The sequence below is a fragment of the Colossoma macropomum genome, unplaced genomic scaffold, assembly GCF_904425465.1.
Source record: "Colossoma macropomum unplaced genomic scaffold, Colossoma_macropomum, whole genome shotgun sequence".
In the NCBI taxonomy this organism is placed as follows: Eukaryota; Metazoa; Chordata; class Actinopteri; order Characiformes; family Serrasalmidae; genus Colossoma; species Colossoma macropomum.
Genome location: NW_023496024.1, coordinates 560231 through 574226, shown reverse-complemented (window position 1 = coordinate 574226; position 13996 = coordinate 560231).

The following is a 13996-nucleotide window of genomic DNA, read 5'->3' as shown; positions in this document are numbered from 1 at the left end:
CAAACTTCCCTGGCCAATAACCAAAAGTACATGGGATGGTGCCCTCTGACCTTAGGAACTAGACAGAGTGGACTACATCATACAATCCCCTTACCTGTTTAAAACCCTAGGAGGTACAAATCAATCAGCGCTTGTAAAGTTGAAGTTAGGGAATGTGCTAGCAAAACACCCAACAAAAACAAACTAACAAGAGCTGCAATTTCTTTGTAAAACATAGTTAAAAGTATGTACAAAAAGTACACAGTACTCCTCCAACACAAGAGACAAGCTCATGTCAACTAAGTTGAAGGAAATACTGATAAATATCTAAAACAAAAAGCTAACAACTCCTAACACAAGAAATTAAAACCACAAACTAAAACACAGCACACATGTGGCAGCAGTCATCTCTCTTTAGCTGTCTTGAAGGCCTCCTTTTTAAGCCTTAGGCACTGCTTGCATGCAACAGTCACACTATTTACTTATAATCACATTAGTGAGACAGACGACAAGACCAGGACCTAAACTTTTTCTGCAAATGCTCTAAATCACTAAGCCTATGGGCACAAAATGTCTAGAAATGGAAGCTAACATTCGCACATTTTATTTGATGTTTAATTTTTAACTACAATCTTTTAATTTTTAATCCAATCTGCCTCAGAATTCAGCAACAACAACCTGGGCTGTGTCATAATTCTGAATGGTGCTATAATAAATTCATAAAACCTCAAAGCACTACTGCAGATCCTGATCATACCAAAACACTGACAAACAAAAGGCAAGTTCAGGTTTTTTATTGTCAAAGGCACAAGAGAGGTGAGCTTCACATTACAGTGAATATATTAATTTTACATTTCCTTTTAAGTGCAATTATACAAATACCTGATATAAATATCTTCATACAAAATAGAGCATATGACAAGTGCAAAATGCAGAAATACAAAATACAAACAAGGATCAACCACTGGCTGCAGTATTTAAGGTTTCTAAAATTTCTAAAGACCATAAATAATTACTCAGTTGCATTCTTTGCCATATCTTTTAATTAACTTAACCCTCCTGTTATGTCCAAGTCAAATTGACCCAATGCATGTTTAACTATCCATTTTAAGAACAGTGAGTATCACTGATATGAAATACTACTCTGAGGAAATATTTAGTGCTAGGTGCGTCAGATTCAGAAACAATGTCAAGCTTAGAAACAGAAACAAGACCAAAATTTGAAGGATACAAATCACAGAACACATTGCAGTATGCATGTAACTAATTATGTAAATACATCTTTTCTATCTGTTCTCTCATGAGTATGTTTAAAGGATGGCAATTTCACTTTTAGTAAAGGAATAAAGTACAAAGTAAATCTATGTTTACCTAATTAGTTCCTAGTTCAGTTTTTTGGGTGTCATTTAGTCATGCTGCGTTGGGTCTGATCCTGGACTGCTTTACTGTTTTTCAGTTCATATCCAACAAAACACACTGTACATTTTTCTGTAATATTCACAGTTGAATTTTCAAAGTAAAACAAAAATTATGAACAAGGCAACACTGTGCTAATCGCTCCCCCATGTGGGAAATATTCAGCCTGCTAAATGTAAGTTTGATCAAACAGTTAGATGAACGTTCATGGAACAAGTGTGAATTCTGTACAGATTTCTTTTAGGTTCTCCTCTAAAGACCTGGAGACTTGTCTGTCTGGTACAGAGACACTGTAGAATAATAATTATGAACCCCAAACCCTGCATACAGCGGCTCTGAATTTAGCATAGAAGAGGTGCAGGTGTGTCAGTGTGTGGTTGTCCTTCTACAGCGTCTCGGTCGACAGCATTCCAGCCCACCAGTCCAGATAAACTCCAATTCTGAACTTTTCCTGTTGCGTTTAGCTGATATTAGAGCAGCTCAGTCTCCACGATTTTTTAATATGTCCAAAAACTTTGAAGAAAAATGTAGCTTAGTGAAAAGTTTTGAAAAATAATGCACATATTTCTATTTATTTTTTTAAATTATTTTATCCACCAATCAATTCATGTATCCACTAAAAGAACAATTCATTCCGCTTTACAGAAAGCGAACCTGAGAATCTGTAGTTCCAGTGTGAACTCTTCAGCCCAGCAGGAAGAAGCTTCACTCCTGAATCCTGCAGGTCATTATTACTGAGGTCCAGATCTCTCAGGCCTGTTTTCTAACCGCAGAACAGATGCCATCATTTCACATGACTTCTCAGCGAGTTTACAAATAGCAAGTCTATAATAAAGAAATAAATACAATTCTTATTTAGATATTGATGTGTACTCTATGGCATAGATTTTATTACAGGTATCTCGGACTGCAACTGGATGATAGGTTGGACTGGTCAGCCAACACAGACATCCTGTACAGAAAGGGACAAAGTCAGCTCCATTTCCTGGGGAGGCTGGGGTCTTTTAACATCTGTAGGAAGCTCCTGCAGATGTTCTATCAGAGCATGGTTGCCAGCTGTCTTTTTTATGTTGTGGTGTGCTGGGGCGAAAGGATGAAAAAGAGAGATGAGATGCAACTGGACAAGCTGGTCAGGCTGGTCAGTGATCGGTGTGGAACTGGACTCTGTGGTTAAGGTGGCCGAGAGAAGGACTCTGCACAAACTGCTCTCCATTGTGGAGGATGATGGCCACCCATTGCACACCATCCTCATGGACAGGAGGAGCATGTTTAGTGGCAGGTTGCTGTCACAGAGCTGCTCAACCTACAGACTCAGGAGATCCTTTGTGCCTAAAGCCATTAGGCTCTTCAACTCTTCCCAGGGGGACCAGAAGAGAAGAGAGAGGAGGGGAGAGGAGAGATGAGGACTGAATCTCTCATGATAAATTACAGGTTTATTTCATCCATCTGCACATATGGACATCTTACTGTATTTATTGCACTTTCTGCACCCCCTATTGCGCATCTTGCACATCTGGACACTTTATTTCAGTACCATTATATGCATATATTTATTCAGTATTGTCATTATATACTGTTACCTGCGTCTCCTTGTACATTCATTATTGCACTGCCTTTTATCTCAGGATACATCTTATTGCATATTTTTTTGTATATTTTCAGTTGTATTTATGCCTGTAGATAGTTTTTTTGTATATTTTTATATTGTATCACCCTTATCATTATTATAATTGTGTTGCGTGACTGCTACTGGCTGCTAAATTTCCTTTGGGATCAATAAAGTATCTATCCATCCATCTATCCATCACCTATTAGGCATGAAATGAAGACTTCATTTCCAACCAGTAAGCAGTGTGTTCTGACATGATGTCCTGCACAATTGGTGTTGAACTCAGATGGGACATTCCTGTTCAGATTTTGTTGACTTTGCATTGAAATTGCAAGATTTTGCTGAATTTCAATATGATTTGCCTGTGTTAAATTAGTGTTAAATCTGGACGAAATTTGCCTGACCTTTAAAATTTGTGTTATGCTGAATTGAATGGGACGTGCCTTGTTGTTTTAGATTTGTTTTGTGTTGAATTTGAATGGGATTTTTCTGGCTGCATTATATTTGTGTTGTAGTTTGAGTGGGATTTGCCTGGCTGTGTTGGGTTCAGATGTGAGTTACCTGCCTCTGTTGGGTTCATATGGGATTTGCTTGTTTGCTGTCTCTAACTTATTTGTCCAAGGTGCCATACAATCTCTGATTGGATAGCAAAGTACTTTTATAAACTGATCTAGATAAGAAAATGGCTTGAATTTTCCTGGTTGCGCTGATTTCAGATGTTTGGTTGGCTATGTAGAATCCAGTTTGCCTCATTTATACTTCACCCAGCAGTCACATGATGAATTATGTGGAATGTGCAATTTCTGTAAAGGTGATATAATTCTGGTGGCAAATGCCTGGTGTTACTCCAAGTAGCCTTGTGCCAAAAGCTGATTTTCAATCTGTCTCTGAGAGACATTCAAAATACTGTTTCTTAAGAAAACAACAGGAAGGAAACGAGAAATTAACACAAATGACAATAACTGCCTTTAGTTTTGAACCATCCCTGAATCAAGCAGGTCATTTTTACTCAGGTCCATCTCTTTTAAATAGCATTGTGCTGTTGCAGAACTGTTCACACAAAACAGAACGGTATATGGACTCAGTGTTTACAGAGATAAAATCAACTTATGCATCTATTAATGAGATGATATTCAATATACAAATGTTCACTAATCAGAAAATATATCCACTAATCAACTAATGTGTCCACTATTCTGAAAATGTATCCACTATAAGAACAATATATTCAGCTTTACAGAAAGCAAACCTGAGAATCTGTAGTTCCAGTGTGAACTCTTCAGAGTAAAATTATCTGAGACTTTCAGCAAATTTCAGTATAATTATTGTACTAATCATTGTGGTTCTATGGCCTCTTGGACAATTCTTGTCCAAATTGTGATCCTTTCATTAGCATAATGCAAAGAAGCTTAGATTCATTTGTCCAAACCAGCACTTTACACGACACCCTAGTGGTGGAGTCTGGAAAATGTTTGTTGCTGTTGGAACCTTTTGAAGATTGAAAATAGGTGTCGGAGATCTTTCACAAAGTGTTGAATAAGCATGGGATTTGCTTGTCCAGGTTGAACTGGGATGGTATTTTCCTGCTTGTGTTGAACCTGGACAAAATTTGACTGCTTTGAATTGGCATGGACTGGCCTAGTTGTCTTTAATTCAGATGGGATTTGCTGGTTGTGTTGTGTTGAACTGGATGGAATACACCTGGTTGTATTAAATTCAGATGGAATTTGTCTGGTCTTACAGAACTGGGTTGGATTTGGCTGGTTATATTGAATTCAGAAGAGTTTTTACCTGTTTGTCCTTAACTCTAAAGACTTTGCCTCGTTCTGGCTCACCTGTGTGCTTACAATTTTCTTTGTATTCTGTGTAAACCATTGAACGTTGTCTGTGAGAGGCTCAGGAAGATGTAATTTTGGGAGGTTGTGTAACGAGTGACCCACTCAGAGGGAAGTTCAAACCGAGTGCGTCACCAACACAGGCTCAGAGAACCCTTATGCAGAACTAATTAGACAAAGGATCACAGCTAAGGACAGTTAATGAGTTCGTCTGAGGTGGGGCTCGAACTAAGGGAACAAGCGCCCTTTAAACAATTAGCCCAAAAACGGGTGGAAACTTTGAATTCCTGCCTAAACACTACCGCGGGAGGGAGAACAAAGGACTACCAAGGAAGCAGGTCAGCATGAAACAAAAAACAAACGCCAAATGAAGACTCCTTAACCAAAAGACTTCTTTAATCTCACACTTAACAAAGTACAGTGACAAAACAAAAGACAGTGAGAACGAAACGGAAGACTTCCTTAAATACTTCTTTTTTTTTAGTAAGGAACTAAAATTCGAGAGGAAACAGGATAGATCTCGAGAGGCTAGAGAGACAAATGAGACACGAGAGAAAACCCTCTTGTCTCTACCCGAGTTACCAGCCAAGTCGTTTGTAAGAACTTCATATAAAGACTAAGCGAGGCTGAAATTGAGCCTTGCTCTTAAATAGGCCATCCTGCAGGTGTAGTGGATCCCCCCTGATTAGGAGCAGCCCTGCACCGCCCTCTGGTGGCCGGCACAGGTCGCTCTCCAATCCTGGCCCTTACAGGTTGCCTGTTTTCCGATTTCAAGATTATGTTAAAAGACATCTAAATTCTTGACACACCAAAGTTATGAGACCTAATTTATTGGAATGCACAATTCGTGCAGCATGGAGGAAAAATTATTAGTACCTAATATTCCGACAACTCCGTGTAAACCTCACAGGCCAGTGTGTCAGACATGGATTAAGCCTACTTTTAGTTTAAGTTACAATGCCAATGGTGAATTGCCACTTAATTTTTTTTTCCTCTTATGCTTAATCTAGGTCTTGTAAACAGACCATTAGTGTTCTAATTCAATTGTTGTAATTTGTGATGAAAATGTTTCTTTGTCACCAAATGTATTTGTTAGCATAGCACATAATGTCAAGATATTAAATTAGTTATTGTGTAGTGACACAAATGACAACAATCAGCTTTCGTTTTGAACTATCCCTGAACCAAGCACGTCATTGTTACTCAGGTCCATCTCTTTTACGGGCCAGTTTGGTAACTTCAGAGCTGAAGCCACAGTTCCAAAGTACTGAGCTGTGAAATGGCAAATGGCAATTCTGTAATGAAGATGTAAAGAGCAAGTAAATAGGCAAAATCATCCTGATTCATAGAATCAGTTATTAAACTTATTAAACTGATTTGCTAGTTTAAAGTTTACATATTTTGTGCCTCCTTTGGTCTCCATTACATCATGAATTTTACTGTGCATGGATTCTATAATATTCTGAATACATTATGTATGTTGTACCTTGTGGAAATGACAGCATTGTGCAGTCGTAGTAAAACAGAATGTTATATGGACTCATAATGCTTAGAGAAAAGCATGTTATGTATCTGTTAATCAGAATATGTATTTAATATTTTACTATGTGCACTATTCAGAAAATAAATTAAGTAATCAATTAATATATCCACTACTCTGAGAATATATCCACTATAAGACCAATGCCTTTATCTTTACAGAAAGTGAACCTGAGGATCTGTAGTTCCAGTGTGAACTCTTCAGCCCAGCTTCACTCCTGAATCCTGCAGGTCATTGTTACTGAGGTCCAGATCTCTCAGGCCTGAGTTTTCTAAATGTAGAACAGATGCTACAGTTTCACATGACTTCTCAGTAAGTTTACAAATAGCAAGTCTGGAATAAAGAAATAAATCCCATTCTTATTTAGGTATTGATGTGCATTAAATAGTGTATTTTATTTTTGATTGAATCTCTTCTACATTCACTGTAGCTCTAAACTGAAGTTACTCCTAGCCTTCAAATAAGTATCAATGCATTTTTTGCTTCCCCTTTCAAAACAATTTTAGCAATCACTTAGATTTGCCCAGCTTGCCAAAGTTATCATATGGAATCCAAAGAGTAAAATTATCTGAGACTGTCAGCAAATTTCAGTATAATCATTGTGCTAATTCTTGTCCAAATTGTGATCCTTTCATTAGCGTAAGGCAAATCAGCCTCGATTCATATGTCCAGACCAGCACTTTACTCAACTCTTCAATGGTGGAGTCTAGAAAATGTCTGTTGGAACCCTTTAGAGAGTGAAAATAAGTTTCCTCTGAGATCTTTCAAAAAATGTTGAATTAGGATGGGATTGACCTGGTTGTGTTGAACCTGGACAAAATTTGTCTGTGTTGAATTGGCATGGACTGGACTAGTTGTCTTTAATTCAGATGGGATTTGCTGGTTGTGTTGGGTTGAACTGAATGGAATACACCTGGTTTTATTAACACAACACAGTTGGAATTTGCCAGGTTCTATTGAATTGTCATGGGATTAGCCTGGTGTGTTGCATTCAAAAGGGATTTGGCTGGTGGTATTGAATTCAGATGGGATTTTGTCTAACTGTAGAACAGATGCAGAAGTTTCACTTTCATGACTTCTCAGTCAGTTTACAATAGCAAGTCTGTAGTAAAGAAGTCAATACATTTCTTATTTGGGTATGTATGTGCATTCAAAAGCATAACATTGATAATTGTATGTTTTTCTTTCAGATATAAATGCTTATTTTATTTGTGACTGAATCTCTTTATTTGCTGTAGCTCTAGACCGAAGTTACTCTTAGCCTTTAAATAAGTATCAATGCATTTTTTGCTGGGAATTGTGCAGCTTGGCAAAGTTATCACATGGAATCCACAGAGTAAAATTATCTGAGACTTTCAGCAGTATAATCATTGTGCTAATCATTGTGGTTCTATGGACTCATAATTATTGTCCAAATTGTGATCCTTTCATTAGCATGATGCAAAGGAGCCTGGATTCATATGTCCAGACCAGCACTTTTCTCCACTCCTCAATGGTAGAGTCTGGAAAAGGTTTGTTGCTGTTGGAACCCTTTGAAGATTGAAAATAGGTATCCTCTGAGATCTTTAAAAAATGTTGAATAAGGATGGGATTTGCCTGTCTGTGTTGAATTTGAATGGTATTTGCTTGTCTGGGTTTAATTGGGTGGGATTTGCCTGGTTGTGTTGAACAAGGAAGGGATTTGCCTGGTTGTGTAGAACCTGGACAAAATTTTACTGGTTGTGTTGGATTGGGAATGGACTGGACTAGATGTTTTTATTTGGGATGGGGATTTGCCTGGATGTGTTGTGTTGAAATGGATGGAATATACCTGGTTGTATTAAATTCAGATGGAATTTGCCTGCTCATATTGAATTGGGATGGGATTTGGCTGGTGTGTTGAATTCAGAAGGGAACTTCTTGGTTGTAGTGAATTTAGATGGGATTTGGCTGGTTGTCTTGAAGTCAGAATGGATTTGGATGGTCGTCCTTCACACTAAAAGACTTTGCATGGTTTTGGCTTACCTGTGTGTGCACATGTTTCTTAGTATTCTGTGTAAGTTTACAATGTGAACTCTTCAGCCCAGCAGGAAGAAGCTTCACTCCTGAATCCTGCAGGTCATTGTTACTGAGGTCCAGATCTCTCAGGCCTGTTTTCTAACTATAGAACAGATGCCATCATGTCACATGACTTCTCAGTAAGTTTACAAATAGCAAGTCTATAATAAAGAAATAAATACAATTCTTATTTAGGTATGGATGAGTATTCAATAGCACAACATTGACAAATGTGTATTTTTTCAGATATGAATGCTTATTGTATTTGTGATTGTATCTCTTTATTTATTGTAACTCTAAACCTGAGATACTCCTAGCCTTCAAATAAGTATCAATGCATTTTTTGTTTCATCTCTCAATTGAGAATATGCAGTGTTGCAACCCTTCCCATTACCCCATGTTTTGTTGCTCTTGTTCCAATTTTTTTGAAATGTGTTGCTTGCAACACATCAAATTCAAATCCAGAATGGGCATTTTACTTAAAAAATCAATCTTAATATTTGATATATTGTCTTAATCTTAAATTAAACAGTGTTTAAATATGCACATAATTGCATTCTTTTTTATTTACATTTTTCCCCTACTAAGTACTCTACTTTATAAAACTGATTTTGATGTTCAGAAATATTAAAGTGATTTTAGCAGTGCATCTAAGCATCAATTATTTACCCCACTCCCACTAAACATCATGGTCCAAACTGAATGCTTTGTAATTTTTTAAACGATGAACAGTACTGTACCGATCCAGATGTTTACCTTTCGTCTGATGAAACACCATTTCCTCTGAACACTAGAGGAACAGGTGTAGAGTGATCACTCTTCATAGACACACAGCTGGATACTGGAGATCCTGATCGGTTAGGTTTATATGTAAAAACATCATGTATAGTTTCCATTATGGCTTGATAATAGTATCATATATGCTAATCTCATTCATTTGATCATTTAGCACACACAGTAAAAGTTTCATGCTACAAATACCTCATAAATTATATATACACTATGCCAATTTGGCTGTGAAGACATGAGAATCTGAATCAGCCATAAAAATTCATGATTGCCGCATCTTTACTACTTAGTATTGTTGGTACAAACTTTGTAATCTAATTTCTTTTTTCTTTTTTTTTTGTTTTAATTTTTACCCGATTTTCTCCCCAATTTAGTCGTCTCCAATTCCACCCGCTAGTTAGGACTCCCCCAATCACACAATACTATCAACGCTAGGAGGGTGAAGGCTAACACAGGCTTCCTCCGAGACCTGTGAAGCCAGCCACCGCTTCTTTTCGAACTGCTGCTCACGCAACGTCACTGGACAGCCGAACGCGTTCGGACGAAAGCGCCAACCGCCAGATCTGTTACGTCAGCTAGCAGACGCCTGCGCTGACTAGCATCGTGCTGAGTGATGGGGGGAGAAGGAGGGGCCAGCCTACCCACCCAGAGAGAGCGAGGCCAATTGTGCTCTCTCGGACTCGCGGCTACGGATGTAATCTAATTTCTGATATAACCAATCCATTCTATAATGTCCAAATACCACTCAAGTGTGATATTGATCCAAATGTTTACTTTAGATCAGATGAAATACTATCATCTTTCAACATTTCGAGGAACAGGCATAGAGCGACCACTGTTCATAGAAACACATAGGGATGCTGGAAATACAGATCTCTGAGGTCAGTGTGGAGCATCATCATCATTTTCATCCTCTCCATCAAGATCCATTTTCTCCAAGGCAACGAGATTCATCTTCTCAATTCATCACAGTCGATTCAGGCACAAGAGGGCCTGGATCGTAATCTTGGTTCTAGTTCATCCCAAAGGTGTTGGATGGGGTTGAGGTCCGGACTCTGTGAGGGCCAGTCAAGTTCCTCCACTCCAAACTCACCTAGCCATGCCTTTATGGAGCTGCTTTGAGGAAAGAAATTTTGCAAACTGACTTGTTGCAAGGGTTGAAATAAACATGTTTGAATTCAGTGAGCTTTTTAGAACCACCTACTTTTTCACAAATGTGTGTAAAAGCAGACTGCATGGCTAGGTGCTTTATTTTATGCACCTGTGGCAATGAGACTGAATGAAACACTTGTGTTCAATTTCAATTTCATACCGAAGATGGCTTTACTAGAAGGAATTTACATAATCAGAATAGACAAAAAAGACAGACAGATAGATAGATAGATAGATAGATAGATAGATACAACCCCATTTCCAAAAAAAGTTGGGACATAAAAACAAAATGCAATGATGTGCAAATCATTTAAACCCTATATTTCTTTGAAAATGTGGAGAAATCTCTCTATGTAAGGGACAAGGCTGAAAACCACTGTCTGTGAAAACAGTTCATCACTGCATCCACAAATGTCAATTAAAACTTTAAAACACAAATAAGAAACCAAATATAAACAGTATCCACAAATGCCGCCACCTTTTCTGGGCCTGAGCTCATTTAAAATGGACTGAGGGGAAGTGGAAAAGTGTCCTGTGGTCCGACAAATCAAAATTTGAAATTCTTTTTGGAAATCATGGACACTGTGTCCTCCGGGCTAAAGACCACTCAGCTTGTTATCAGTGCACAGTTCAAAAGCTAGTATTCACGATGGTGACATGTACATCTGTGAAGGCACCATTAATGCTGAATGACATATACATGTTTTGGCAACATATGCTGACATCCACACAAAGTCTTTTTCAGGGAAGGCCTTGCTTATTTTAGCAAGACGATGTCAAACCACATTCTGCATGTATTACAGCAGCATTGCTCTGTATTAAAAGAGTCCAGGTGCTAAACTGACCTGCCTGCAGTCCAGACCTGTCACCACTGAAAACATTTGGCACATTATGAATGAAAAATATGAGAAATGAGACCCTGAACTGTTGAGCAGCTGAAATTCTATATCAAACAAGAATGGGAAAAACATGTCAAAACTACAGCAGTGTCTCCTCAGTTCCCAAACACTTACAGAGTGTTGTTAAAGAAGAGGTGATGAAACATAGAGGGAAACTTGCCCCTTTTTTGGAAAATGTTGTTGGCATCAAATTCAAAATGGGCATATATTTTTCAAAAAACTAATTTCTCAATTTCAACAGTTGATTTGTTGTCTTTGTACTATTTCCAACTAATTGTAGAGTTTAAATGATCATTGCATTCTGTTTTTATTTAAATTTGGAACAGCATCCCAACTTTTTTGGAAATGGGGTTGTAGATAGATAGATGAAAATAATAATAATAATAATATAAATAATATATATATATATATAATAATAATTATTATTATTATTATATTATTATTATGATACATTCCATTTCAATTACACATGCCCAAAGCAACTTTACAATAAGGATAGACAGACAAACTGATAGGTAGATAAACAAAAACAATGTTTCTTTTAGCCAATACATAATACATAAATACATTAGCAACTGTTAGACAGTATGACTGTCACAGGTTTTGCCAACAGATGAGCTGAGGAAGAAGCAAAAAGCCCTACAAGGACAGAGTGAGAATCACAATAGATGGGTAAACATTTGACCATTGCATTTGCAGGGCACCTCAGAAAGACAGCCATGATGTGTACTTGTGAGTTCCTGAGTGCAGTAAAAAAATGAGAAGGATGGATTAAGTCTACCACAATAAAGAGGGTACCTCATGCAAATGGAACATTTTCACATTTTCATTTTAATCCCAGGAATGGATGGAAGTTTGGCTGTGTGGGAATTATGGGTATCGGTATTTCCCATATGGCTGGGTAGTTTGCTGCTTACTGGTATCAATGCACCACGATGTTTTTTTTTTACGAGAATCAAAAAAAGAAAAAAAGGGGGACTAACTTATTAGCCTGGAAGGATCACCAGAAGAATTCAGGATAATGAAGAGGTTCTAGAGGGAATCCTTCCAAATTTAGGAATACATCATTCAATGTAGATAAGTTAAAGCTGGCTTAGACTGGGATGGCACCAGCACTGTCAGAGAAAAACAGAGTAGGAGATGTTTTGGCTGGAGTAGTCTGTACCAGGCCATGTCTTTGACAAAGCAAGTATTTGTGTAATACAAAGATAAAGGATGACCAATATCAGGAATGACAACAGAATGGATAAACCATTTTAAAAGAATTTTAAAATAAGGAAAAAGAGAAGTATATCCAGCCAATCATAAAAGGGTAGAATGTACAACCTCAGCAATATTCAATACTCCACCCAATCTGTTTTTAGCAGCTCTTTTTTCTTGAGGAAAAAACTGCTTAACTTTGTGTTAAGTACTGTTTCTTTAAAATAAATGTATTAGAACTTATAGAACTTATAGAACCTTGATATTAGTCACAACAACAGACAGATAGACAGAAAGATAGATAGATAGGTAGATGGATAGATTTCTTAGCACACACACCAGATCCCCTGAATCAACTGCAATGTTTTTTTTATATCTGTCAGTATCTGCTTCATTCATTGGTTCATTCCTTCACTCCTTCTTCAGCTCTATAAGGATGAAAATGTTATATTTGCTCTTTATTTTAAATGAAGCCGATGATTTAAGGACCGCTGAAGGTTCACATTAAACACAAAACCTCCTGAAGATGTCCACTAGAGGGAGCTGCTGCATGTGACGGCAGTGAACGCTGACCATGTGCATTTTCACGCCCCCTTTCATGTGCTCAGATACCCAGTATGTACCTGATATGTGACCTTAGTGACAGCCAGAATCTTTCATTTCAAAAGAAAATGCACCAACAGCAGGTCCAGTGTTTCAGTATGTGATCTTCTCAGAAACATTTAGCTCTGTAGCTTTAGAAATAAAACCTGAAAGCTAGAGGCAAATAAACAAGGCAACAGTCTGTAAGACTGCATGTATAAAGCAGTCTAAAATGTAAAAGCCCTGCTGAGAAAAACAGCACAGACCAGTATGAATTTCATGCTGGTCTAAACTGGTCTAAGCTGGATTAGCTGGTTTAGCTGGGATGTAAGACAACTGCTTATATACTGTATCATTTTTATATTGTAACTGAACACAACATTCGAAACATGTTGCTTGTACACTATTCTGCTTATGGAAGACTGTTACTTTACTGTACAGTAGATGTTTTGTACATTACTGTTTCCCTGTAATTTATGTTGACACCCTCACAATGAAAAATTCCTCGCATAGCTTGTACTAGACGAGTAAAAAGTAATTTCTATGCGGTGAATCTAAATTTGGATGAAAGTTGTTGTGAATGAAAGTGTTCTGGACTTTAATTCATTTATGAATTTGTTTCACTGCTGTTATATAACTTCTCAAATGTTCTGTGTTTGAGCTTTTGACTGCAAGCAATAAACTGTACATTGCTCTGAATGAAACATCATAAATCACTAAATTTCCTTTAGGATCAATAAAGTATCTATCTATCTATCTATCTATCTATCTAACTAAAGGTTTTGTATTGAGTTTTATATTTGTACTTTACTTATTTATTGAACTTGTTTCTTCACTATAGTTACTCGTTCACTACAGATACTTATTCACTATAATTAATTATGTACTTATTTACTTTTAGGTACAGATGTTTTACTTATTTATTCTATTATTCACTATGCTTGCTTATTCACCGTAG